The 22,720-nt window shown below is 53.5% G+C and overlaps 2 non-coding genes across 2 annotated transcripts; both read left to right on the top strand.

The window, feature by feature from the left end:
- The first annotated feature begins 2,390 nt into the window (after positions 1-2,390).
- Positions 2,391-4,300, top strand: LOC124608892. Its single transcript, XR_006979445.1, has one exon. It is a non-coding gene; the product is annotated as a small subunit ribosomal RNA (ribosomal RNA).
- Positions 4,301-4,651: 351 nt separating this feature from the next.
- LOC124608362 lies at positions 4,652-4,806 on the top strand. The gene has a single exon (XR_006979030.1). It is a non-coding gene; the product is annotated as a 5.8S ribosomal RNA (ribosomal RNA).
- Positions 4,807-22,720: the final 17,914 nt, after the last annotated feature.

Genomic DNA, 22,720 nt, shown 5'->3' with positions numbered 1-22,720 from the left:
CCTTAACCTAACCTATATTGTGCCTTAACCTAACTTATATTGTACCTTAACCTAACCTATATTGTACCTTAACCTAACCTATATTGCGCCTTAACCTAACCTATATTGCGCCTTAACCTAACCTATATTGCGCCTTAACCTAACCTATACTGCGCCTTAACCTAACCTATATTGCGCCTTAACCTAACCTATATTGCGCCTTAACCTAACCTATATTGCGCCTTAACCTAACCTATATTGCGCCATAACCTAACCTATATTGCGCCTTAACCTAACCTATATTGTACCTTAACCCAACCTACGTTGCGCCTTAACCCAACCTACGTTGCGCCTTAACCCAACCCACGTTGCGCCTTAACCCAACCCACGTTGCGCCTTAACCCAACCCACGCTGCGCCTTAACCCAACCCACGTTGCGCCTTAACCCAACCCACGTTGCGCCTTAACCCAACCCACGTTGCGCCTTAACCCAACCCACGTTGGGCCTTAACCCAACCCACGTTGGGCCTTATCCCAACCCACGTTGGGCCTTAACCCAACCCACGTTGGGCCTTAACCCAACACACGTTGGGCCTTAACCCAACCCACGTTGGGCCTTAACCCAACACACGTTGGGCCTTAACCCAACACACGTTGGGCCTTAACCCAACACACGTTGGGCCTTAACCCAACACACGTTGGGCCTTAACCCAACACACGTTGGGCCTTAACCTGCTCTGTAATTGTCATACGACGCATTAAATTAGTGTAGTCTTGCCTTACTGCAACCCCCGCAATATAGTTTGCTACTCGCACTGCCCGGTCCCCAGTGTATCGCTTCATGTTAAACACCTTGCAGCGATACACTGTAATGTGGATGGCAGCAGGACGTACATGCTCAATGCCCTTCGCAGTTGTTCATTGGCATTCGCATGGCGAAGCACTTAGCCTACGCTGTGGTACGGCCTGTGTCAACTGTCCGCTGATGTTGTACGTCCAAATCACACACTGTACTGCACATTGGTCCTCATGTACTGAATGATACATCGTGGTACATGTGACCGTACAACGACTGCGCCAACAACGGCGAACCATGCGGTCCAAATGTTGTGCACTCTGCTACGTGTCGTCTCCCTATAAGAGCTGGATTGCAGTGTGGTATGCCCTGGATGGCGATCAGCATGAGCCGTCTGTTGATGTAGTTGCGCGTGTTGTCAGACGTAGTCGTCTCTTCTCACACACTGTGATAGCATGGTGCACTGCGTTCCACATCTGCGACATGCGACAGAGGCCGGTTGACAGTCGTTCGCGCAATGGACATCGCATACGTACGGGGGCCACCTTCCACGTGTTTGCGAAGCGTGCACATGTTGTTGCGTGTATGTGGGCAGACATAGTGTGTCGTGACACCTGACACAGGCATGCAACAATCGTTGACTTTGCAAATGGCGATGGACGCCTACGTTTGCTGGTGACGTTACGCAAATGAACAACTGGTAAACCGTTGTGGTGCGGTTGCTCTCGCTAGAGGTGAATCAGTGATGGCGACGATCGGTTGAGCTACCAACCGGTTGTTTCAGCGATAACCACCATGCCCACGAACGTGTGAAGCGATACGCGGCGGTGGCTGGGTGGGACCGTCCCCGGCCGGTGAGGGGGGGCCTCCCGGCGTGCTGGCCGCGCGGTGCGTGGGCGCACGCGCTACAGCCGGCTGGTGGGGGCGGCCAGTGGCAGGCGCGCCGGCCGACGGAGGCGGCAGGCGGCGCAGCTGCGCGCCGGCGCACCCTGCACGCGGCGCCGTGCGGCCAAAGTAGGTCCTCGCGGGCCCGGTGCGAAGCGCGGTGGACATCTGCAGTGTGCTGGTCCGATTGAGGACTGTGTGCGCTGAGGGTGCGCCGCCGCCCGGCGCTCGGCGCCGCGACGCCGTCTGCTGCTCGGTAGCCTCTGCGGTTCTCGCAGGTGGTTTGTATAGCAGCTGTGCGGACGTGTTGGCGCGTGCGCTGTGCTGGGAGAGTTCGCTTCGGCACCCAAGTGGGGCTTTTGTCCTTCCGTGGCGCTGGCGTTGGAGCTGCCGGTCACCGTAGGTGGCGCGTGTTGTCTCCCGCCGGCAATGCCACGACAGCACGCTCCCGGGCCTCTGTCGGCAGCGGCAAGCTCAGTTGGGAGCACGGGTGGTCGCACCTAAAGCGTCTACTCGCCAAACTCCGGGCGATTGCGCCTCTCTCGAACCCGACCAAGTACTTAGGACGGCGCTGCGCGCCGCCGGGACCTGAGAGGGTTTCGAGGTGTATTGTGCAGGGGAGCTCAGCCTCCTCCTGTTTGCAGAATAATTGAGCGGACGCTTGCGTGTTCACGCGGGCCCCCGGGACACACTCCCGGGCGGCCGGCTGCTCAGCTCTAGTTGACGCAGCTCCCTGGTTGATCCTGCCAGTAGTCATATGTTTGTCTCAAAGATTAAGCCATGCATGTCTCAGTACAAGCCGCATTAAGGTGAAACCGCGAATGGCTCATTAAATCAGTTATGGTCCCTTAGATCGTACCCACGTTACTTGGATAACTGTGGTAATTCTAGAGCTAATACATGCAAAAAGAGTCCCGACCAGAGATGGAAGGGACGCTTTTATTAGATCAAAACCAATCGGTCGGCTCGTCCGGTCCGTTTGCCTTGGTGATTCTGAATAACTTTGGGCTGATCGCACGGTCCTCGTACTGGCGACGCATCTTTCAAATGTCTGCCTTATCAACTGTCGATGGTAGGTTCTGCGCCTACCATGGTTGTAACGGGTAACGGGGAATCAGGGTTCGATTCCGGAGAGGGAGCCTGAGAAACGGCTACCACATCCAAGGAAGGCAGCAGGCGCGCAAATTACCCACTCCCGGCACGGGGAGGTAGTGACGAAAAATAACGATACGGGACTCATCCGAGGCCCCGTAATCGGAATGAGTACACTTTAAATCCTTTAACGAGTATCTATTGGAGGGCAAGTCTGGTGCCAGCAGCCGCGGTAATTCCAGCTCCAATAGCGTATATTAAAGTTGTTGCGGTTAAAAAGCTCGTAGTTGGATTTGTGTCCCACGCTGTTGGTTCACCGCCCGTCGGTGTTTAACTGGCATGTATCGTGGGACGTCCTGCCGGTGGGGCGAGCTGAAGGCGTGCGACGCGCCTCGTGCGTGCTCGTGCGTCCCGAGGCGGACCCCGTTGCAATCCTACCAGGGTGCTCTTGAGTGAGTGTCTCGGTGGGCCGGCACGTTTACTTTGAACAAATTAGAGTGCTTAAAGCAGGCAAGCCCGCCTGAATACTGTGTGCATGGAATAATGGAATAGGACCTCGGTTCTATTTTGTTGGTTTTCGGAACCCGAGGTAATGATTAATAGGGACAGGCGGGGGCATTCGTATTACGACGTTAGAGGTGAAATTCTTGGATCGTCGCAAGACGAACAGAAGCGAAAGCATTTGCCAAGTATGTTTTCATTAATCAAGAACGAAAGTTAGAGGTTGGAAGGCGATCAGATACCGCCCTAGTTCTAACCATAAACGATGCCAGCCAGCGATCCGCCGCAGTTCCTCCGATGACTCGGCGGGCAGCCTCCGGGAAACCAAAGCTTTTGGGTTCCGGGGGAAGTATGGTTGCAAAGCTGAAACTTAAAGGAATTGACGGAAGGGCACCACCAGGAGTGGAGCCTGCGGCTTAATTTGACTCAACACGGGAAACCTCACCAGGCCCGGACACCGGAAGGATTGACAGATTGATAGCTCTTTCTTGATTCGGTGGGTGGTGGTGCATGGCCGTTCTTAGTTGGTGGAGCGATTTGTCTGGTTAATTCCGATAACGAACGAGACTCTAGCCTGCTAACTAGTCGCGTGACATCCTTCGTGCTGTCAGCGATTACTTTTCTTCTTAGAGGGACAGGCGGCTTCTAGCCGCACGAGATTGAGCAATAACAGGTCTGTGATGCCCTTAGATGTTCTGGGCCGCACGCGCGCTACACTGAAGGAATCAGCGTGTCTTCCTAGGCCGAAAGGTCGGGGTAACCCGCTGAACCTCCTTCGTGCTAGGGATTGGGGCTTGCAATTGTTCCCCATGAACGAGGAATTCCCAGTAAGCGCGAGTCATAAGCTCGCGTTGATTACGTCCCTGCCCTTTGTACACACCGCCCGTCGCTACTACCGATTGAATGATTTAGTGAGGTCTTCGGACTGGTACGCGGCATTGACTCTGTCGTTGCCGATGCTACCGGAAAGATGACCAAACTTGATCATTTAGAGGAAGTAAAAGTCGTAACAAGGTTTCCGTAGGTGAACCTGCGGAAGGATCATTACCGACTAGACTGCATGTCTTTCGATGTGCGTGTCGTGTCGCGCAACACGCTACCTGTACGGCTCGCAGTAGCCGTGCGACGCGTGCGGAACCACGCGTGCTTCTCAAAACTAACGCCAATGTTGTGTGGTACGAGCGCTGAAGCGCTGGAGCGGCTGGCCTGCGGCACCTGGCGCCTGGCGCCGGTTTTGAATGACTTTCGCCCGACTGCCCGTCCGCTCCGGTGTGGAGCCGTACGACGCCCATCGGCCGTGAGGCCGTTGGACACAGAACGCTTGAACAGGGGCCGCCACACGCCTACGTCCCGCCTATGCAACTGTCTTGAAAGAGACAGTGGAAGCTAAGAAAAGATCACCCAGGACGGTGGATCACTCGGCTCGTGGGTCGATGAAGAACGCAGCAAATTGCGCGTCGATATGTGAACTGCAGGACACATGAACATCGACGTTTCGAACGCACATTGCGGTACATGGATTCCGTTCCCGGGCCACGTCTGGCTGAGGGTCGGCTACGTATACTGAAGCGCGCGGCGTTTGCCCCGCTTCGCAGACCTGGGAGCGTCGCGGCCGCCCGTGGGGCCGGCCGCGCCTCCTTAAACGTGCGATGCCCGCCCGTCGCCTGGCGGTTCGCATACCGGTACTTACTCGGTAGCGTGCACAGCCGGCTGGCGGTGTGGCGTGCGACACCTCGTACAACGACCTCAGAGCAGGTGAGACTACCCTCTGAATTTAAGCATATTACTAAGCGGAGGAAAAGAAACTAACAAGGGTTCCCCCAGTAGCGGCGAGCGAACAGGGAAGAGTCCAGCACCGAACCCCGCAGGCTGCCGCCTGTCGTGGCATGTGGTGTTTGGGAGGGTCCGCTACCCCGACGCCTCGCGCCGAGCCCAAGTCCAACTTGAATGAGGCCACGGCCCGTAGAGGGTGCCAGGCACGTAGCGGCCAGTGCGAGCGTCGGCGGGACCTCTCCTTCGAGTCGGGTTGCTTGAGAGTGCAGCTCCAAGTGGGTGGTAAACTCCATCTGAGACTAAATATGACCACGAGACCGATAGCGAACAAGTACCGTGAGGGAAAGTTGAAAAGAACTTTGAAGAGAGAGTTCAAAAGTACGTGAAACCGTTCTGGGGTAAACGTGAGAATTCCGAAAGGTCGAACGGGTGAGATTCACGCTCATCCGGCCACTGGCCTCCGCCGTCGGCAGATGGGGCCGGCCGCCCGCGCGGAGCAATCCGCGGCGGGGTTGTGTCCGGTTGCCTTTCCACTCGCCGCGGGGTGGGGCCGTTCCGGTGTGTGGTGGGCCGCACTTCTCCCCTAGTAGGACGTCGCGACCCGCTGGGTGCCGGCCTACGGCCCGGGTGCGCAGCCTGTCCTTCCGCGGGCCTCGGTTCGCGTCTATTGGGCAGAGCCCCGGTATCCTGGCTGGCTGCCCGGCGGTATATCTGGAGGAGTCGATTCGCCCCTTCCGGCGCTCGGGCTCCCGGCAAGCGCGCGCGGTTCTTCCCGGATGACGGACCTACCTGGCCCGGCCCCGGACCCGTGCCGCTGTTGGCTCGGGATGCTCTCGGGCGGAATAATCGCTCCCGTCAGCGGCGCTTCAGCTTTGGACAATTTCACGACCCGTCTTGAAACACGGACCAAGGAGTCTAACATGTGCGCGAGTCATTGGGCTGTACGAAACCTAAAGGCGTAATGAAAGTGAAGGTCTCGCCTTGCGCGGGCCGAGGGAGGATGGGGCTTCCCCGCCCTTCACGGGGCGGCGGCCTCCGCACTCCCGGGGCGTCTCGTCCTCATTGCGAGGTGAGGCGCACCTAGAGCGTACACGTTGGGACCCGAAAGATGGTGAACTATGCCTGGCCAGGACGAAGTCAGGGGAAACCCTGATGGAGGTCCGTAGCGATTCTGACGTGCAAATCGATCGTCGGAGCTGGGTATAGGGGCGAAAGACTAATCGAACCATCTAGTAGCTGGTTCCCTCCGAAGTTTCCCTCAGGATAGCTGGTGCTCGTACGAGTCTCATCCGGTAAAGCGAATGATTAGAGGCCTTGGGGCCGAAACGACCTCTACCTATTCTCAAACTTTAAATGGGTGAGATCTCCGGCTTGCCTGATATGCTGAAGCCGCGAGCAAACGACTCGGATCGGAATGCCAAGTGGGCCACTTTTGGTAAGCAGAACTGGCGCTGTGGGATGAACCAAACCCCGAGTTAAGGCGCCCGAATCGACGCTCATGGGAAACCATGAAAGGCGTTGGTTGCTTAAGACAGCAGGACGGTGGCCATGGAAGTCGGAATCCGCTAAGGAGTGTGTAACAACTCACCTGCCGAAGCAACTAGCCCTGAAAATGGATGGCGCTGAAGCGTCGTTCCTATACTCGGCCGTCAGTCTGGCAGTCATGACCGGTCCTTGCGGCCGGCCGCGAAGCCCTGACGAGTAGGAGGGTCGCGGCGGTGGGCGCAGAAGGGTCTGGGCGTGAGCCTGCCTGGAGCCGCCGTCGGTGCAGATCTTGGTGGTAGTAGCAAATACTCCAGCGAGGCCCTGGAGGGCTGACGCGGAGAAGGGTTTCGTGTGAACAGCCGTTGCACACGAGTCAGTCGATCCTAAGCCCTAGGAGAAATCCGATGTTGATGGGGGCCGTCATAGCATGATGCACTTTGTGCTGGCCCCCGTTGGGCGAAAGGGAATCCGGTTCCTATTCCGGAACCCGGCAGCGGAACCGATACAAGTCGGGCCCCTCTTTTAGAGATGCTCGTCGGGGTAACCCAAAAGGACCCGGAGACGCCGTCGGGAGATCGGGGAAGAGTTTTCTTTTCTGCATGAGCGTTCGAGTTCCCTGGAATCCTCTAGCAGGGAGATAGGGTTTGGAACGCGAAGAGAACCGCAGTTGCGGCGGTGTCCCGATCTTCCCCTCGGACCTTGAAAATCCGGGAGAGGGCCACGTGGAGGTGTCGCGCCGGTTCGTACCCATATCCGCAGCAGGTCTCCAAGGTGAAGAGCCTCTAGTCGATAGAATAATGTAGGTAAGGGAAGTCGGCATATTGGATCCGTAACTTTGGGGTAAGGATTGGCTCTGAGGATCGGGGCGTGTCGGTCTTGGTCGGGAAGTGGGTCAGCGCTAACGTGCCGGGCCTGGGCGAGGTGAGTGCCGTAGGGGTGCCGGTAAGTGCGGGCGTTTAGCGCGGGCGTGGTCTGCTCTCGCCGTTGGTTGGCCTCGTGCTGGCCGGCGGTGCAGGATGCGCGCGCCTGCGCGGCGTTCGCGCCCCGGTGCTTCAACCTGCGTGCAGGATCCGAGCTCGGTCCCGTGCCTTGGCCTCCCACGGATCTTCCTTGCTGCGAGGCCGCGTCCGCCTTAGCGTGCTCCTCCGGGGGCGCGCGGGTCCGCGGATTCTCTTCGGCCGCCATTCAACGATCAACTCAGAACTGGCACGGACTGGGGGAATCCGACTGTCTAATTAAAACAAAGCATTGCGATGGCCCTAGCGGGTGTTGACGGAATGTGATTTCTGCCCAGTGCTCTGAATGTCAACGTGAAGAAGTTCAAGCAAGCGCGGGTAAACGGCGGGAGTAACTGTGACTCTGACTATGACTATGACTTTTCGGGATTGGGGGTTACCTCCCCCCCTGCCTTTGTTACAGCTGGTGCAACTAATAGAAGCAAACGTGGTACCAGGCCTCCCGCTGGAGCGCCTGTGCCAGCTGATGAGCCAGCCAACCAGCCAACCGGTGTGGGTCGAGCGCTGCTCCCCGCCATCTGCCCTGATTGTATGCGGTCCTTCTCCACCAAGACCCGACTTGGTGTCCATCGGCGTCGCGCCCATCCGATTGCTGCTAATGCTGAGATCAAGACCGAGAGGAAGAAGGCCAGGTGGTCCCAGGAAGAGCTCCTGCGTTTGGTCCATGCAGAAGCGACTCTTGCCACCCAGGGTTGCAGATTCTTAAACCAGGAACTTGCAAAGGCCTTCCCCGAGCGTACGCTGGAATCAATTAAATGTCAGCGTAGAGCGCAGCCCTACAAAGACATGGTGGCGAAGTTTGTCACCGAGCTCGCTGGCATGGATCGCGGCCTTCGGGGTCCTCCTAGCGAGCCTGCAGTCAGTCATTCTTTGCCACAGTCTCCACCTCGAGGGGAAGATGTTGACCTAGCCATCTGGTCATTTGTAGTAGAACTCCCCCAATCAGACCGCCGATTCCACTCGCTTGATGACCTCGTGGCTCTGGGTCCCACCACTAGCCGTGAAACAATCCAGGCTATGTTGCTGTCTGCTCTTGATGAAGTAGGCAGCAGGGAGCCAGCCGTCCACCAAGCTGCGAGTGTGCGGACCCAACAGCCCCCAGAGCGGAAGCGTGCACGCAGGAGATGGGAGTATGCGGTGGTCCAGCGTGCTTTCAGGAAGAATGGAGCTCGCTGTATCAACGGACTTCTCGATGGCTCCCCCTGCGGGTTCGGGGGTAAGAATAGGCCTGCGGTATTCCTGCCTGTCGTAAGAGGCGACTAAAAGGAGTCTCAAACGTTTCGGCCTTCTGTGATGGTCCCCTCTTGGGTTTGACCTCCTTTTTGCTTCCAAATTTTCGTCGTCAGTGCGTGCCATTTGGGGAAGGACACCTTACGTGGTGTTTTTGTATTGGTCCATCATGCTCCACCATCTTGCATGTTACCTATTGTCGTGTGGGGGGGACTACGCCCAACATCTTCTGGGTGGTCTCCTTCTCGCCTTGTGTGCACTCTTCTTCTTAGCGCCTACGACAACTGTGGACCCTTTAAACACCTAAAATACAGCACGGTAGCCAGTCCGTTGTGGTGGGGTCGTCATGTACCCTCTTGGTGGTAGCCCCCTGACCACGCAGGGATCGCACTACAGATGCCTGAGCTGTTTCCTCCCCATGCATGCCAAGGAGTATGTGCCCATCTTGTCTGGGGCACGGGGACTCCGGGCAACGGGATATCGGCCAGGTACCCGTTGCTTTGGCTGGGTGGCGCCCTTGGGGAGAGCCCTCGTTCGGAGTAGGTGGCATCTGGGCGGATGTGGCGCAATGAAGCGCAATAAATCACATCAAGCTGGTGGTCGCACGGCCACCAGCGTCTCTAAGCGAGGTAGAGTCGACTTCGATGCTGCGCAGTATGACCCTCAGACGTTCCCCTCGTTGGCTGCGCCATGGGAGGGACGCCGATCTAGTGCCAAGCGGGAGCCTTACGTGCCGCAATACCTTGTCTGCAGCAGGACTGATGGTGACTCCTTTCTTCCGACGAAGCCTATGTTTTTTGTGGAACACCTGGAGGATAAGTTTGGGGAAGTGGCGGGGTTGTCAAAAATGAGGAATGGGTCCATCCTCCTCAAGACGTCCTCCCCAGCCCAGTCACGAGCGTTGCTCTTGTGTGATAAGCTGGGTGACATCCCTGTTACCGTCACTCCCCACAGTAGCTTAAATATGGTCCAGGGGATTATTTACCATCGTGACCTCTTGTTGCAATCCGATGACGAGCTGAGAGCCGACTTGGAACGACGTGGTGTGCATTTTGTCCGTCGTGTCCATCGAGGACCCAAGACAAACAGGGTGGCCACCGGTGCCTTTATCTTGGCCTTCGAGGGTGATGTCTTGCCCGAGAAGGTCAAGGTAATGGTTTACCGTTGCGACGTGAAGCCATACGTCCCTCCCCCGATGCAGTGCTTCCAGTGCTGGAAGTTTGGGCATATGTCCTCCCGTTGCCCATCCAGCGCTACATGTCGAGATTGCGGACGCCCGTCTCATCCCGATTCTCCATGTCCGCCCCCGCCTGTATGTGTCAACTGTGGGGAGCACCACTCTCCATGCTCGCCGGATTGCCCCGTTCTTCATAAGGACCGGAAGATCATGGAATTTAAGACCCTGGACCGGCTTACTTATCGAGAGGCTAAACAGAAATATGAAAGGTTGTATCCTGCTTCCCTTCGAACATCTTATGCTGCAGCCACGTTATCGTCGCCCGCACGAGCGACGGTTGTCGCTTCATCTGTGCCGCCTTCAGTGGGCCCTCGGGGCCATGTATCCCTGTCTGCCCCCCTCGTGCCTGGGGGCAAGCCTTCCTCTCTTGCCCCCTTAGCAGTTGGGGGCAAACCCTCTTCTGTCGCTCCCCCCAAGTTTACTTCGGGAGTGACATCTGCTCCACAACCGGGAGGCTCGATTCCTCCCCCTCCTTCTCCGGCGGCGTTGCCTCCGCCGGTTCCTCTCTCACGGAAGGGGTCCCTCAGGGCTCTCCCTTCCTCCGTTTCTTCTCCTTCCCAGCCAGATGTCAGCCAGTGGCTGCAGGTTCCGCCACCTGCTGGTCGTAGGGCTTCTGCGTCGTCGTCAGCCTCTGACGCTCCTTCAGAGAAGCTCTCCCAGCCCTCTCACCCTAAGGGCAGACGCGAGAAGAAGGAACGGAATGTGTCCAAGAAGAAGGACGTTCCGGCGGTTTCAGCACCGCCTGCTGTACATAGTCCTGGCTCCGGGGATGAGGTGGAGATCCTCGCCTCTGCCGCGGATCTCGCCCTCACGGAACACTTGGGGGCCTCTCCTATGGACTCCGCTGACTCTCCCCCAGTGGCGGCGGTTGGCTCTGAAGCGCTGTCTGCCTCTTAGTCGCATTCACGCCCTCCCAGTCCCTTCCTGCTTCCATTCTCCAATGGAACTGCGGCGGTTATTTCCGCCACCTGCCAGAGCTCCGGATGCTTCTGAGTGATTCCCCTGTTCTCTGCATTGCTCTGCAGGAAACTTGGTTTCCTGCACTGCGGACCCCCGCCCTTCGCGGTTATCGGGGATACTATAAGAACCGTGCTGCCTGTCAACGAGCGTCAGGTGGGGTTTGCCTCTTTGTTCACCACTCTGTCTGTAGCTCGCCAGTACCCCTTCAGACGCCTTTAGAGGCAGTTGCTGCCAGGGTTGAGCTCTCGCCGGCTATTACTGTTTGCTCTGTTTACATTCCTCCGGATGGGGAGCTCCCCCGCCATGTCTTGGCTGCGCTGCTGGCTCAACTCCCGCCACCATTGCTGCTTCTGGGCGATTTCAACGCCCACAATCCTCTATGGGGTGGGACTGTCTCCGATGATCGCGGTCGGGCCGTGGAGCATGTGTTGGCTCAGCTCGACCTTAGCCTCTTGAACACTGGTGCTCCCACGCATTTCAGTGTGGCCCATGGCTCGTTCTCGGCCATCGATCTCTCTATTTGCAGCCCTGGACTTGTCCCATCCCTCCACTGGAGGGTGCATCCTGACCTGTGTGGCAGTGACCATTTTCCCATCAATTTGTCACTGCCACAGTGTCATTCTTCTGGGCGCTTGCCCCGCTGGGCTCTCCACAGGGCTGACTGGCCAGCTTTTACTTCCGCTGTAACCATTGCGTCTCCCCCACAGGGTGACATTGACGAGGTGGTCCGTGTTTTCACCACGTCCATCATTTCGGCGGCCGAGGCTGCTATCCCCCGTTCCTCTGGCCTCCCTCGGCGGAAGGCTGTCCCCTGGTGGTCGCCGGAGATTGCTGAGGCTATTCGCGACCGTAGGCGGGCTCTCCAGCGTCATAGGCGGCACCCGTCTCTGGAGACCCTCATCGCCTTTAAGAGGCTCCGTGCCTTCGCCCGTCGTCTTATTGCACGGCGTAAGCAGGAGTGCTGGGAGAGGTACGTCTCCTCCCTGGGCTCCCGTGTCTCGTCCTCGCACGTGTGGTCCCGGATCCGGCGGATTTATGGCTCCCAGACCCCTGTGGGTGTCTCTGGGCTCTCCTTGGACGGCGCTGTCTGCACGGACGCTGCCGCCATTGCTGAACGGCTAGCCGCGCACTTTGCTCAGAGCTCTGCGACTGCTTCCTATCTCCCCGCCTTTCGCTCTCTAAAGGAGCGAGCCGAGCGGACGCCGTTCTCATTCCACACGCGTCGTTCTGAAACATACAATGCTCCTTTCAGCGAGAGGGAATTCCTCGCTGCCCTCGCCGATTGCCCTGATACAGCACCAGGCCCAGACTGCATCCACGTGCAGATGCTGAAGCATCTCTCCAGGGACTGCCAGAGACACATTCTCGCGATATTTAATCGCATTTGGAGCGAAGGCGTGTTCCCGTCGCAATGGCGAGAGGGTGTTATTGTCCCCATCTTGAAGCCCGGTGCGGACCCACTGGCGGTGGACAGCTATCGTCCCATTACCCTCACCAACGTTTTGTGCAAATTGCTCGAACGTATGGTGGGGCGGCGTTTGTGTTGGGTCCTTGAGTCGCGCGGTCTCCTCGCTCCATCCCAGGGTGGCTTCCGTCGGGGCCGGTCTGCAGTGGACAATTTGGTGCGGCTGGAATCTGCTGTCCGTACGGCTTTTGCCCGACGTCAGCATCTGGTTGCTGTATTTTTCGATCTGCGGAAGGCGTATGACACCACATGGAGGCATCACATCCTCGCCACGTTGTATGGGTGGGGTCTTCGTGGTCGGCTCCCGGCTTTTCTTCAAACCTTTCTATTGCACCGCTCTTTCCGGGTGCAAGTCGGTGCCGCCTTTAGTTCTTCTTATACACAGGAAAATGGGGTCCCACAGGGCTCGGTGTTGAGTGTGTCCTTATTTCTAGTGGCCATTAATGGTCTGGCTGCAGCCGTGGGGTCATCGGTGTCTCCTTCTTTGTATGCCGACGACTTCTGCATCTCATTTAGCTCCACGACTACGGGCGTCGCCGAAAGCAGGCTGCAGGTAGCCGTTCGGAAGGCAGCATCATGGGCTCTGACTCATGGTTTTCAGTTCTCTGCTGCCAAGACTCGGGTTATGCACTTCTGCAGGCGTCGGACGGTCCACCCTCATCCTGAACTTTACCTCGACGGCCACCTGCTTGAAGTGGTGGACACTTGTCGCTTCTTGGGACTCGTGTTTGATGCCCGGCTCACATGGGTTCCTCATATTACTCAGCTGAAACAAAAATGCTGGCGGCACCTCAACGCCCTCCGCTGCCTTAGCCACACGTCTTGGGGTGCGGATCGCTGCACGCTGCTGCGATTGTACAGAGCCCTTGTGCAGTCTCGGCTTGATTATGGGAGCCTGGCCTATGGGTCTGCATCACCCTCAGTGTTGAAGTTGTTAGACCCCATACATCACTGTGGGGTTCGGCTTGCAACTGGCGCTTTTCGCACCAGCCCCGTGGATAGTCTACTGGTGGAGGCCGGGGTTCCCCCACTGCGGATTCGCCGCCATCGTCTGCTTGTCGACTATGCTGTCCACGTTCATTGCTCGCCAGATCATCCCAATCGTCGCCTGCTTTTCCCTGCTATGGTCCTCCATCTGCCCGAACGGCGCCCTAGGTCTGGGCTTTCCATAGCTGTCCGTGTCCAGTCCCTGCTGTCAGAACTGGGGTCATTCCCTCTTCTGCCTCCCTTCCGGGTCCATACACCTACGCCTCCCTGGTGTTTGTCCCGGCCGTCCGTCCGTCTGGACTTGGCACAGGGACCCAAGGACTCGGTTCCGCCTGTGGCCCTCCGTCGCCGTTTTCTTGCTCTCCTCGCCTCATTTTCGGACTGTGAAACTGTCTATACTGATGGTTCCCTGGTTGATGGTCGCACTGCCTACGCCTTTGCTTACTCTGACCATGTTGAGCAACGCTCCTTGCCGGCTGGCTGCAGTATTTTTACTGCAGAGCTGGTGGCCATCTTGCGCGCTCTTGAGCACATGCGTTTCTGCTCAGGTAGGTCCGTTGTCATCTGCAGTGACTCCCTGAGCAGCCTTCAGGCCATCGAGCGCTGCTATCCCTCCTCTCCTCTGGTGTCCTCCATTCAGGAGGCTGTTTCCGCCATTGCCCATTCTGGTGGTTCAGTCGTCCTGGTTTGGACGCCCGGTCATGTTGGCATCCCAGGGAACGAACGTGTAGACAGGCTGGCCAAAGGGGCGATAGACGCCCCAGCTTTGGAGATCGGCCTTACGGCTCGCGACCAGCAGCTGGTGTTGCGCCGTAAGGTACTTGGGATGTGGGCTGCTGAGTGGCGTGGCATGACAGCCCCGAATAAACTGCGGGCTGTCAAGGAGACGACCGATGTGTGGCGTTCCTCCCTGCGGGCTTCTCGCAGGGACTTGGTAGTCCTGTGTCGGCTGCGCATCGGCCATACGTACCTGACGCACGGCCATCTCTTGCGTCAGGAGGATCCCCCCTTGTGTCAGTGTGGGTCCCGGCTGACGGTCGGCCACATTTTGCTGGAGTGTCCTCGACTGCGCACACTCCGGCAATCTTTTAATCTCCCGGGCACTTTGGCTTTGGTTTTATCTGACGATGCCTCCATGGCTGATGACGTTTTAAATTTTATCCGTGGTAGTCCTTTTTATGGTTCGATTTAGGGAGGTCCTGCGCCTTTCCCTTTCTGTGTCTTTTGTCCTCGTGTCTGTTGCTGTTCTGGTAGGCCGTGAGATGGTTGACTCTTTCCCTTTTTTGATCTCGTGGTCAGTCAACCAGTCTCCGGCCCTCTTCCTTTCTTCTGTTTCTTTCTGTCTGGTGTTCCTCTGTCCTGTTCTTGTCTGTAGTGTTCGTTGCTGCATTTGTGTTCTTTTAGCGCCTGGGGGGACGTCTCCTCCCCTTTGGTTTTTATCTGCTCCCTAGATTTCCGGCTCGCCTGATTTTGGAATGGGGGACTGATGACCTTCGCTGTTTAGTCCCCCTTAAACATCCAACAACCACCACCACCTTCTCGATGGCACACTCTTGCATCAGCCACCATCCATCCCAGGGCTGATTGAGTTTTGGACAGACCTCTTCTCTCCACCACATGTCAGATCTCGACCTCCGCATGGGGAGGGTCTGTCCGATGAGCTGCTGCCATTCTCGAAGAGGGTGCCCTTCCGTGACCTCTGGGCTCCCATTTCTGCAGAAGAAGCCACCGCTGCTCTCCCGCCTCGCAACTCTGCTGCAGGTCCTGACGGCCTCACGCCGACGCAACTGCGTCGCCTTCCCCGGGAGGTTCTCCTCAAGATCCTTAATTTCCTCCTCCTTTCCCGTTCCCTTCCATCCCGACTCCTTCAGGCCAGAACAACCCTGCTGCCCAAGAAGACCGCCGCAGCATCCCCTGCTGACTTTCGTCCGATCACAGTGTGCTCGGTGCTGACCAGAGCCTTTCACAAGGTTCTGGTTGGCCGCCTGATGCGCTACTGTGTGTTGGACGGTCGCCAGCGGGCTTTCATCCCTCAGGATGGGATGCTTCACAACACCTTTCTTCTGGATCTGGCGATGACCCAGGCGTGCCGAGCTGCCGGCTCGCTGTACTTGGCATCTCTGGATGTGTCAAAGGCCTTCGACTCGCTTGCCCATGGTGCCCCTGGCCCTGTGCTAAGAGCCCATGGTCTGCCGGTCGAGTTCGTTGACTACATCCAGGGATGCTATGAGGCGGGATCGACGGTTATCTGCGCGGATGGGAAGTCGTCAGATCTAGTGCGGCCTTCGAGGGGTGTTCGGCAGGGTGACCCGCTGTCTCCTATCCTCTTCAACATGTCCATTGACATTCTCTTGTCTCGTCTGCCTGCTCATATTGGTGCACGCATTCTTGGACGGCGGATAAATGCGGCTGCATTCGCCGATGACCTCCTGCTGTTCGCCGAGACTCGTGATGGATTGCAGGAACTTCTCACCATCGCCACGTCGGCCCTGGGGGATCTCGGGCTCGAGGTCAACCCACGGAAGTGTTTTTCTCTCGCCCTTGTCTCATCAGGCCGGGAGAAGAAAACCAAGGTCGACGAGACTGTCATCTTTCGTGCTGGGGGGAACAACATCCCAGCACTGGCGATGGGAGATACTTTCAAGTATCTAGGCCTGCAATTTTCCACGTGCGGACGCAGTCTTTTTCATCCCCGGCGGGAGGTCGAGAAGCAGATGAACATCATCAAGCGTGCACCACTCAAACCTCAGCAGCGGCTTTTTGCCCTTCGTTCTGTTATCCTCCTGGGTATTTTCCATGGCCTCGCCCTGGGGAGGACTCGTCTTGGGGCCCTCTCTTCCCTTGACGTCTGTGTTCGTGCAGCTGTTCGATCTTGGCTGCACCTGCCAACAGATACGCCGGTCGGTTACTTCCACGCCCCCATCTCTCATGGGGGCTTGGGGGTGCCTGCAGCCAACTGGCTGGGCCCCCTTCTTCGTAGGAGAAGATTGGCGAAGATGCAGGGACTGGGTGCGGCAGTGGACGATTCTTCCCAGGACTTAATCCAGCGAGAAATCCACCAACTGGACCACGCCCTGCAATGGCAGGGGGAAGTTATAAAGTCCAGTTACCAGTTGGGCCGGTGTTGGGCCGACCGCCTGCACTCGTCGGTCGACGGCGCTGCGCTACATGAGTCTGCCCGAACACCAGGGCAGCACTGCTGGGTCTCCAATACGCGGCAATTCGTAACCGGCCGCGACTACATCTCATGCCTGCGTGTCCGGATTAATGCCTTACCTACTCGGGCACGGCTGCTACGTGGGAGGGAAGGTGACACCAGTTGCCGCGCTGGCTGCAATGCCACGGAGACTGCCAACCATGTCATTCAACAGTGCTGGAGAAGCGACGGGGCTCGCATTGCTCGACACGATGCCATGGCGTCCTATCTGGCGCGAGGCCTCCGCCGCAGAGGCTACAATGTTCTGCTAGAGCCTCACCTTCGTACATCTGAAGGCCTGAAAAAGCCAGACATCGTGGCGGTCCGTGACACTGCAGCATTTGTCATCGATGCGCAGGTGGTTGGCGACAACCGTGATCTTGGTAGGTGTCACCGTGAGAAAGTAGCCGTCTACGACAAGCAGGCTGTTTACGACAAGATACGCGAGCTGTTTCCTGTGGTTACGGAATTCACCACCACGTCGGCGACCATCAACTGGCGTGGGGTTTGGTCTCCAGCCTCTGCTAAAGCATTGCAGGAGGTTGGTGTGACGAAGGGCCACCTTTCAACATTGAGCACCAGAGTACTTCTGGGCAGCATCATGGCGGCGCGGCGTTTCGAATCTATGACTGCCCCTCGCCGCCGCACGATGCCCCGCACTGGCGTTGGTTAGCGTGGTCTCAACTCTTCGGCTGCTGCCTGGCCTCTCAGGCATAATACCTTTCTTTGTTCATGTACTGTGTTTATTATTAAGTGTGTTTTGTATTTATGTACCATCTGTAAACCCGCTTTGTGGGTATTCACTTATTTGTGTTATTCACTGTACGTGAATAAAGACGGCTGTGATAGCCAAATGCCTCGTCATCTAATTAGTGACGCGCATGAATGGATTAACGAGATTCCCGCTGTCCCTATCTAAGATGGCCGCGGTCGATTCCTACATCTTCCGTTCTTCAATCTTGAAGAGGCATTTCGCGTGTATTATTTGCTTCATGGCAGCTTAACGTGTGTTTTTCGTTGTCGTCTCGTGTGTGTTCGCGCGTGTGCGTGAATTCGTGCGGGTGGGTTTCGTTAACGCACGTTTTGGAGTGTGTATAGCTGACGTCGGACTTCATAACCTAACTGTGTTGTGCTCATTTACTGTAAGCTTCATTGAACAGCAAGTATCTTTTTAAGATTATACATAGAAGCTGTTGAAACAATATTATAATAGTGTGGTAAATATAGTGTATCTCTCAGGACGTGCTGTCAAAGAATCTGTAGATCGTAGTTCGATCTGTGTACCGAAGCTGGTAGGCGACTGTGGTTCGATCTTTGTACCACGACAGTGGTTCGATCTGTGTACCACGGCAGTTGGTACTACTGCCAAAACAATATCAGCTGGCAAAGAAACTGCTACACTTCCAGCTCTATCACACTCTTTGTAAGAGTGGGATTTGACGCTGGACAAGTAGGAGGGATCGTTGCACCCATTTCTCGTGGTCAGCGAGATATTGAGTGTGCATACAGTGCGTCTACCAAATACTGCTTGCAGAATCGTGCCTTCTCGCCGCGGGAGAGCTGTAAACTGTGGAAAACGTAAGTGCTTGCTTATGCTGATTCCTTTGTAACTGTTCAGTGTTAAATGTTTTAACTATGGCTTCTGTTGTCGACGAGGAAGCAAATGTATGTAGAGACACTAGTGCAGGTATGAAAATGAGCACAGTAGAAGACTATTATACTGACATCTTGGAGTTTATTGATGAGTGCATGACCCCAACTAAGAAAATAACCATAAATGTGATGAGTGAGTTGCGAAACAAGCTTTCAATGTGGGCATTGTTCCAATCTAGACTTGTTGGTAGGAATGAGGAGCTTACAAAACAGAATGAATGGCTTCGTGACACTCTTGTAGAAAAAAGTGATGTAATTTCAAAAGAAATAAAAACAATCAAGGAGGAAATACCGAAGGTGCCTGTACCTTCTTTTGCAGAAATTGCAGCAAGACCAAGTGCTAAGGCTAAAATAGCGTCGGCCCAAGCGAAAACAACCAATACTTTATTTATTAAATCAAAAGATGAAGGAGATGCAAAAACTACAAAAAAGAGATTCACAAGTCTGCTTGATCCAAGGAAGGAACAAATTAAAATCAAAAATATGCGTGCAATTAACAGTGTCCTGATTGTGGAAACCGAAACAGCTGCGGATATTGAGAAAATTGTTTCACACAGCAAAATTTCAGAAAGCTTGAAGTGTGAGGCCCCAAGGAAGAAACGACCTCTCGTCATTATATATGACGTACCAAGTGATATGGATGGTCAAGAACTACAAGACACAATTTGGCAACAAAATCTTTCTGACAAAATGACGAAGCAAGAATTAAGTGAGGAAATGCGGCACTGTTTTAAAACAGGCCCCAGAGGGAAAACAGAAGTAAACCATGTCTTTGATGTGAGTGCACGTGTGAGGAAAATGCTTATTGAAGGGAAACGTGTGTATGTTGATTTTAGATCACTATCAGTAAGAGATTACTTTGCATTTAAGTGCTTTAAGTGTCAAAATTTTGGTCATAAAAGTGCTAAGTGTACTGCAAAGGCTTCGGTTTGTTCACACTGTGGCGAGGAAAACCACCAGAAGAAAAGTTGTCCAAATCTTAGCAAGCCAGCAAAGTGCATTCCCTGCTCCTCAAGAGGGAAATTATGTAATTCACCAGGTCCACAATGTCCAACTTATCAGCTTTACTTACAGAGAGCAATTCAAAGTATAGATTATGGCCAGTAAATTGTCACCATACAGTAAGGTGTTCATACCTCTTAGTGAATCAAATTTAACAAATAAGTATCAACAAATAGCTGATAATAATTTGAGGAGTAAGAAACGTAAGCCTCCTTCAACGAGGCTACGGAACTGGCGCAGGGCGATGGAGTGGAGGAACATGCTACGTAATAAGAGACAAACTTTTGGTACCATGCAACAACAAAGTTCCTCAGACACAAATATAATAGGGAATACTAGAGGTTTTAAGCAACGAGAAAATGAAAATGCAGCCACAGAAGCAATAGATTTAAAAAACATAGAAAGTATGGAGACATGTGTATCCCTGGTGTCACGGGAGACTGAATTTTCACTTCACCTACAGGACAGTGTTGTTATCTCCGGTGTATCCAGTGAGTCCCCTCCTTCTCAACAGGAGAATGAATCTTCTCTTCCCTTACAGGACAGTGTTGCTACCTTTAGTGTATCCAGTGAGTCTCCTCCTTCTCAACAGGAAAATGAATCTTCTCTTCCCTTACAGGACAGTGTTGTTACCTCCAGCGTATCCAGCGAGTCTCCTCCTTTTCAACAGGAGAAACCAATTAGCCACACCCTATTATATGGGAAAAGTAGTAGTGATATAGGTTCAGGAAATCGAGGAATTCTCTCAAAGATTAAATCTAAGCTGAAAGGGAAAAGTAGAAATGACAATGGAAGTTGTGATAAGCCCCTAATGAAGTCAATCAGCACTCAGACCACTTCTGCAGAGAGTGTAAGTACTCAGATGTCGTTCAGTGATAAGGATAGTGATAAGAATAAGGATAATGACAAGGATAGCGATACAAAACAAATAGACCCTTATCTAATATATTCAGATCTGGAAGAGAATTATAGGCTCTCTAGGTTGGAAGATATGAGTGTTCTTGTTGTAGCCCTTAGGCATATTATCAGAGAAGGACATCCAAAAGGGAAGACCATTGGTTTTCCATATCCAGGAACTGCGGATAGATTGTTTCTGCGATGTAATAACTTGCCTACAGATATGGAAGAACTAAGCGAGTTACTTAATCGTGCATATACTCGACGTAGCGAAAAATTTAATAAAGAAGATCTTTACAGAGTTTGTGGAATGTTATGGAAGAACCGTTTATGAGTATGACAAGACTGGAGTTAAGTTCTACAACCATATTCGACAACCTTAATGTCAAATAGGATTTCTGGGATAAGAGTTGCTCAGATTAATGCAATGCGTAGTATCACAGTCATGTCCGAGATCTGGAAGGTTGCAGAGGATCGAAGTTTGGATGTTTTATGCATTCAAGAACCGTATACCAAAAATGGTAAACTTGTTCATAGTTCAGTTAGTGCTAGGGCAATCATGTGTGGAGAAAATCCTATGACGGTAACTGTGGTATTAAAAAGGGAGATTTTGCTTACAGCAATCTCTCAGGTAAATGACGAGCATTCCATCACGGTGGAGTTAACATCACCCGAGGGAGTATTCTTACTTACTAATTCATATTTTCAGTATGCACATGAGATACAACCATACATAGATAGATTCAAAAGAGCCAAAGAGGTTGGAGGGAATAGATTCCATATCTTCACAATAGATGCCAATGCGAAATCGATACTTTGGAATAGCATAGAGACTGATGAGAGAGGAGTGGAATTGCAGGATGCAATTGGGGAACTCAATTTAATAGTGATGAATAGGCCCGGCTTCCCATATACATATCAAAATAGAGCAGGCGCGAAATCGAATATAGATGTGACGTTGGCTAGCGAAAGTGTTTTAAGTAGGATACAAGGCTGGCAGGTGTTGAATAGGGTAACGGTAAGCGATCACAATATGATTACATTCCAGATTACAAGGACATCTGACATGAATAGAAATGAAGATTTTTCTGGAACCATTTTTGATTTTAAGAGAGCTGATTGGGAAGGTATGAGGGAAGAGTTACAGCTACAAGTACCAAGAGGAAATGGTTTTGATATTGATGAGGCGGCTGAAACGATACAGAACCAAATTCAAAATCTCATGAATTCCTTCATACCTAGACGATCCTATTTTCGTCAGTCAAGGGTCCCTTGCAGCTCCACATTAACAGAATTGAGAAGATGTGTACGACGTGCTCGAAGAGCATATCAAAGGGCACTGGGTGATAGAGAGAGACAAAGAAGGCTGCAAAACTACAGAGAACTGAAAGCAAACTATAAACAAGAACTAATAAATACCAGAATAAAGCACTGGGAAAACTTTGTTAAAAGACAATTTGAAACAAATGTATGGGGACTGCCATATAAGATTATTAGTGAAAAAATCAAGACACCACTTATCATGTCTACACTCCAGAAGCCGGATGGAACTACAACAATAGGTTGGCGGGACTCAGCTCACTACTTATTGGAAGCTCTGCTACCAAGTGATAATCCAAATTCTGATAATGAATACCAGTCGCTTTTGAGACTAAAAATGGAAGAAGACTATCCAGATGAGGGTGTGGTTATTCCGTTTGCACAGGAGGAGGTGGGCAATGCCATTGATTCCTTGAAGAAAAATAAATCTCCTGGAATAGATAAAATAACTACAGAAACATTACAGAACCTTAAAATGCTAATTGTACCGTATTTGACAGCCTTGCTGAATGAGTGTCTCCTGCAAGGAAGGGTACCAAAGGTGTAGAAGGTTGCTGAGTCAATTATTATCAAAAAGGGGGAGGATAGAGATCCGAAACTTGCGAAGAGCTACCGCCCAATATGTCTGCTGAACACTATGGGGAAGGTCCAGGAACGACTCTTATGTGGACGCTTACGCGACCACAGGGAGCTTCTTGGCCTTCACCAGTGCCAGTATGGTTTCCGACCAGGTAAATCTATAGATGACGCAGTCAACCAGGCACTAGGAATGGTCTCCAATACATTGGCGAAATATGCAATCGGCGTGACAATTGATATACAAGGTGCATTTGACAATCTTTTTTGGCCCTCCCTGTTTGCTAGATTGCGTGAATTGAGAACCCCCAAGTGTCTGTATTTGAGCTTGCTTGATTATTGTAAAGATCGAACAGTTAAGTGGATTGCGCCAGAACATACAATTACTAGGCATGTTACTAAAGGATGTCCTCAGGGCTCCATTTGTGGTCCTATATTTTGGGACATTTTTACAGAACCCCTCTTAGAGTTGCTGAATAACAGTGAAAATGTAGCCGGTGTAATAGCTTATGCCGATGATTTGTTTGTGATTATAACAGGAGATTCTAGAAATTCTATAGAGACAAGAGCTAACATAATGCTTAATTTAGTAAGTCAGTGGTGTGCTTGTAACAAACTGCAAGTGGCTGCTAACAAAACAAAATACATGTTACTTAAAGGGAAATTATCA

The sequence above is a fragment of the Schistocerca americana genome, chromosome 3, assembly GCF_021461395.2.
Source record: "Schistocerca americana isolate TAMUIC-IGC-003095 chromosome 3, iqSchAmer2.1, whole genome shotgun sequence".
Taxonomy (NCBI): Eukaryota; Metazoa; Arthropoda; class Insecta; order Orthoptera; family Acrididae; genus Schistocerca; species Schistocerca americana.
The sequence above is the reverse complement of the archived record's forward strand: the minus strand, read 5'-3'. Positions and strand labels throughout refer to the sequence as shown.